We start from the raw sequence: 6,199 nt of genomic DNA on the forward strand, positions 1-6,199 counted from the left end.
CGAGCATGGGAGGGTGGGAGTATGAGTCCAAATCGAAGTATGCGAAATGGCGCACAGACGGCACTTTTCAAATGTGTACTCCGTTTGTGCATATTTTGAAGCATGCATCAATGCAAGTTTAAACAGAAAGTATGCACAGAACATGACGCAACCACATAAAAAAATGATGCACACTTTCTTGAAATCAATTGCGGCCATTATTAAATTGCTGAAACGAGAGAAAATACACTGACTTCGGAATGACATGTTGACAATTCACATCTCATATGTTGCCTGACTACAATATTTTATCTTCATACATACATTAATAAATAAACACTGTGTTAATTTTGGAAGGTTTACCTGCCTACAATACCCACTGTAGTAAGTAAGTCAATAGGGTTAACTGTCTAGCTACTACTGTTAGTTAGCCATATAGCCACGAAGAATTGTTAGCTAGCTAGCCACCTACGAATATTTGACATCTACCTTGCATAACATTAGTTTTAGGTCATTTTGCCTGTTAAACTATCTGGTTAGCTACATTATTACAATTCACATACAGCTAGTTGATAGTTATGAAGTAAAATGTTTGCTTTGTGTGTATCTTGTTTGTTGTCTCTATTGTTGCCATTGTCCTGGCTGAGAAGGTTCAGTGAATGAGAGGTGCAGCGTGAGGTGATACAGTAGGGGGCGTGCGGGTGCTTCTCAAACAGGGTTGGAAATGTTACTTTCTAAAACTGAATGTTATCAATTGAACGACATCTATTGCAGGATAAATCAATGTTAAAGTTTACATAGCTAGCAATATATGGATGTTAAAATGCACTTTATGGGTTGCTTATGTTTGCTTCTTCTAACCCATCGCCAGGGTTGGGTATGTTACTTCTAAATGTAATCCGTTACAGTTATTAGTTACCTGCCCAAAATTGTAATCAGTTACGTAATTTTTGGATACCCAAACTCAGTAACATAATCTGATTACATTCAGTTACTTTTAGATTACTTATGTTATGGATTGGTTATGTAGGCTTCTTATAACCCATCGCTTTCGACCTCATATAATAATACGATTAAATGTTATCTTTACATCAAAAAACAATAATGCCAATAAATATTATACTCCTTGATCTTCAAGAACAGTACTTGGAAATATGGAAGTATAGATTTTCCAAATAGTTTTACCTGAGCATAACCCCAAAACGAAGGACTCACTAGCCAGCCCTACTCTGTTGTTTATGCTTTTGTTGTCATGAAGGTCTGATTGGGCTCATTGATTCGAGTTGGAAAAAAATTGCTGCGCTCATGGAATGGCATGCTTTGAGCACTACTGAAAAATGAATGTCATATGCTGCATTTGCTATAGGCCTGTTGTTTTTGTTGGTGACACTTTGATATCTTGATAATATGCAGCTGTTTAAAGGGCAAATTTATTTAAGTCCAAAAAATGTAAGCCCAAAAATGGATGTAGCAAATACAGATTGCCCCTTTTAAGTCTATCAAAAGTGTATGAGTTTAAGAATGTGTCCTTTAGGCCAATGGATTAGATTTTTTATCAGCATGAATTAGATTGAGCAATAAAAGCCTCACTTTTATTCCACAGGCTGGGATCCGCACTATGCAGCTGTTGCAAGAGCATATTTTTCCATGGCTGTCCACTGGTTTCAAAAACATCGATTGATAGGCAGCTTAAACTTGAATTCAACCATTATTGCATTCAAATACACAATTCAGATTTGTGAACAACCATCCACAACAACCACAATTCATAAGGCACAAATAGCTAAATGAGAGAGTAGCAATGTGACTCACATCAATGTAGATATCAATAATAAGTGATATGCGTATCGCCGTAGACTACACCACTGCTGTCATCCTTACCTCCAAGCTTTATTCAAGTTGGAAAATCTTTGGATGCCGACAGCAGTCGCACCATTGGAAGACCATTGAAAGCCTATTCCTGCTCTTTTCTCACGATCCATCAAACACATTCGGTGTGTCATCATAGTGGTCTCTGACTTGTGGTCAGACTCGCTCAGGTGGAACAAACTTAATATTGGCCTTTTATCAATATTGATTTGAATGGGAATTCAGAGGGGTGTCAAATATATTTTTTTTCTGCAAACAACCTTTCTGAATTTAAAAGTAATCCTCGAAGTAATCATTTCGTTTTTCAAAAGTATCTGTAATCTGATGACAATATTTCTGCTGGTAACATAACGGATTACAGTTACCATTTTTTGTAATCGCTTACATATAACGGACTACATGTAACACGTTACTCCCCAACCATGTTCTCAAATGTAATGATTTATGTGTTCCCCACACTCTCGTCTCACAAGAATGTACTCAAGAGAACGTCCTCGGAGAATGCACTCCGAGCATGAGCATGTGGAACATGGTAGTATACATACTGAGAAACACCGGTAGTATCTGTTCTGCATGTTGGATGTGATTTTGAGTTCCCTTTCAGTCGGTCACTCGGTATGTCATACTATGGAGAGTCAACGACCAATCATATTCACCTGAAGAAAAGTGAAATGACTCCCAACGGGTCGATGGATGCCGAGCCCACCCTCGGAAGCTCCAGCTCCTGGCTATAATACCGGGGCTCGCATTCATTTCCTCAATTCTTCTCTCTTCAGCTCGCCTGACGGAAGAACGTGTCATGCAATTGACAAACTTTTCAAGCACATGAAGACTACGAGATTTGGCTCTGACGTAGGTGTCTGTTAGTGGTGAGAGAGTACTTGTCCCCCTAGATGTTGCGAGTTTAGGTCTTGGTATCGGTTTCTGTGTTTGCTAAAAACCCACTACTTTCTGCTCTGCTTGTGTAGCCAGTACTTCCTTGGTTGAGTAAGATGGCCAGTGGTAAGAATATGTCAAAAAAGGCTAACAAGTCGAATTTGAATCTCCCACTGTGCCTTAGGTTATGTGGTTTCACAAAGAAAAGTACAGATATTCACGAGTGCTGTCCCGTTTCCCTGAGGTGGAAACACGCTCAAGATGCCTTGGTTAGTGTGACCATTGTCTCAACTTCCATTTGGGTATTGGGTTGACTTTGTGAAAAAGATTGGAGCTGCTGGCGAAGGGTCTTCCGGTGAAACAACCTCAAGAATGGGACTGTCTGAGGCCAGGAGAGTTCAGCATTTTATTTAACCAGGCAAGTCAGTTAAAAACGAATTCTTATTTACAATGATGGCCTATTGTGTGCCACCCTATGGGACTACCAATCACGACTGGGAGGGTTCCGTGTTGTTGGGATCTATTGTCCCAGGGGCATGGGAGAGTTCGGCACCCACGACTGCAGATATGCGATCTATGGGTTTGGCCAATGAAAAGTTGAAATTGAGGGCTAGTGGTTTACCTTCCATCGGGATTATGACTATACAGTGGTCACGTGCGCCCTCTACGAGAGGGTTGTATACATATAAGTGGCACACGTTAGAGGGTTGGTGTCTGGTTAAAGGAGTTTCTCCTTTTCAGAGCTCTTTGGAAGAAATGTTTGTTCTTGCAAGATTTTTTTGAGCTGGGCCTTTCTTTTTCCACCTTGAACGTTTATATGGCAGCTATCTCAGTGTGTCATGTAGGGATTGACAACTCTAACCCGGGGTCTCCTCCTCTGGTGATGCGGTTCCTTAAAAAGACGTGCATCTGCTCCGACCAGTGTCTAAGCCTATGGCACCAACCTGTGACCTGGCTTTGGTCTTGTGTCGGCCAAATGCATTTGGGATCTCCATCTCCATCAGTGCACCCTTCCTGTTTGGAGTTCGCGCCAGGCTACTGCAAAGTGATGTTACGTCCTAATGCAGCTTTTGCTCCCAAGGTTATGCTTATGTCTTACAGGTCCTTAGCTTTCGAGCTGTTCCATTTCTGGCCGCCTCTGTTTCCTTCCAGTAAACAACGGAGGTTGCATAGACTGTGAACGGTGTGCGTTTTACACACGTATATGGATAGGACTGCGTTTGTGACCAGATTCACTAATTCAGCTCGCGGCAGGGTGCTTTCTAAGCAGCGTCTTTCTCATTGGATGTTGGAGGCTCCCTGAAATATTGCAGCAAAGGACAACGGTTGGCTAGCGGTGTGTCACTCCACTAGGGGTGTGGCGGCTTCTTGGGCACTGTTCAGGGGCATGTTGATTGGTGATGTCTGTGCTACAGCGAGTTTGGGTTCCCCACATACCTTTTTCCCAGTGTGGCTCATAGTGTTCTTATGGCTGGGTCAGGGAGTGGGTGTCAAGCAGTGAGCAGGTTGTGCATATTATCAGCGTTACCACAGTTTCCTGTGGATTTAAGCCTTGGCAGCACGTGGGTACACCGTTTCCAGGTTACTGCATGTCTCCTGTTGGTTTGAGCCTCAGGCTGCCATGCTTCATCAACTCTGGTCCCTGCTATGTAGCATGTGCGCTATACCAAGTCACTACAGTTTTTCTGATGTTTTGGACTTGTGGTCCCTTGTACGAGTTCTGACATTTCAGGCTCACAAGGTATTGTTCTTGGAATCATGGGATCTATGGACTTGGTCTGCAGTGGCAGCGTGTCAGTGTGCATAGCCAAGTTGCAGCAGGTCCTGGTTCCCTATATGGGTCTCTGACAGTTCAGGACTCATGAGGATTTGTGCAAGTTCTCCCACTTAAAAAGATGAGAGAGGCCTGTAATTTTCATCATAGGTACACTTCAACTATGACAGACAAAATGAGAAAAAAATCCAGAAAATCACATTGTAGGATTTTTAATGAATTTATTTGCAAATTATGGTGGAAAATAAGTATTTGGTCACCTACAAACAAGCAAGATTTCTCGCTCTCACAAACCTGTAATTTCTTCTTTAAGAGGCTCCTCTGTACTCCACTCGTTACCTGTATTAATGGCACCTGTTTGAACTTGTTATCAGTATAAAAGACACCTGTCCACAACCTCAAGCAGTCACACTCCAAACTCCACTATGGCCAAGACCAAAGAGCTGTCAAAGGACACCAGAAAAAAAATTGTAGACCTGCACCAGGCTGGGAAGACTGAATCTGCAATAGGTAAGCAGCTTGGTTTGAAGAAATCAACTGTGGGAGCAATAATTAGGAAATGGAAGACATACAAGACCACTGATAATCTCCCTCGATCTGGGGCTCCACGCAAGATCTCACCCCGTGGGGTCAAAATGATCACAAGAACGGTGAGCAAAAATCGCAGAACCACACGGGGGGACCTAGTGAATGACCTGCAGAGAGCTGGGACCAAAGTAACAAAGCCTACCATCAGTAACACACTACACCACCAGGGACTCAAATCAAGTTTGCTAGAGAGCATTTGGATGATCTAGAAGAAGATTGGAAGAATGTCATATGGTCAGATGAAACCAAAATAGAACTTTTTGGTAAAAACTCAACTCGTCGTGTTTGGAGGACAAAGAATGCTGAGTTGCATCCAAAGAACACAATACCTACTGTGAAGCATGGGGGTGGAAACATCATGCTTTGGGACTGTTTTTCTGCAAAGGGACCAGGACGACTGATCCGTGTAAAGGAAAGAATGAATGGGGCCATGTATTGTGAGATTTTGAGTGAAAACCGCCTTCCATTAGCATGGGCATTGAAGATGAAATGTGGCTGGGTCTTTCAGCATGACAATGATCCCAAACACACCGCCCGGGCAACGAAGGAGTGGCTTCGTAAGAAGCATTTCAAGGTCCTGGAGTGGCCTGGCCAGTCTCCAGATCTCAACCCCATAGAAAATCTTTGGAGGGAGTTGAAAGTCCGTGTTGCCCAGCAACAGCCCCAAAACATCACTGCTCTAGAGGAGATCTGCATGGAGGAATGGGCCAAAATACCAGCAACAGTGTGTGAAAACCTTGTGAAGACTTACAGAAAACATTTGACCTCTGTCATTGCCAACAAAGGGTATATAACAAAGTATTGAGATAAACTTTTGTTATTTACCAAATACTTATTTTCCACCATAATTTGCAAATAAATTCATTAAAAATCCTACAATGTGATTTTCTGGATTTTTTCTCTCTCATTTTGTCTGTCATAGTTGAAGTGTACCTATGATGAAATTTACAGGCCTCTCTCATCTTTTTAAGTGGGAGAACTTGCACAATTGGTGGCTGACTAAATACTTTTTTGCCCCACTATATATTCATAACTGTACGTTTGTGTTTTATTTGCTTGTTTGGCAGGGTGAACCTGACCCAGCTGGGAGGCTCCTGCTGCAGTGACACCGGG

Source organism: Oncorhynchus tshawytscha, linkage group LG26 (genome assembly GCF_018296145.1).
Source record: "Oncorhynchus tshawytscha isolate Ot180627B linkage group LG26, Otsh_v2.0, whole genome shotgun sequence".
Taxonomy (NCBI): domain Eukaryota; kingdom Metazoa; phylum Chordata; class Actinopteri; order Salmoniformes; family Salmonidae; genus Oncorhynchus; species Oncorhynchus tshawytscha.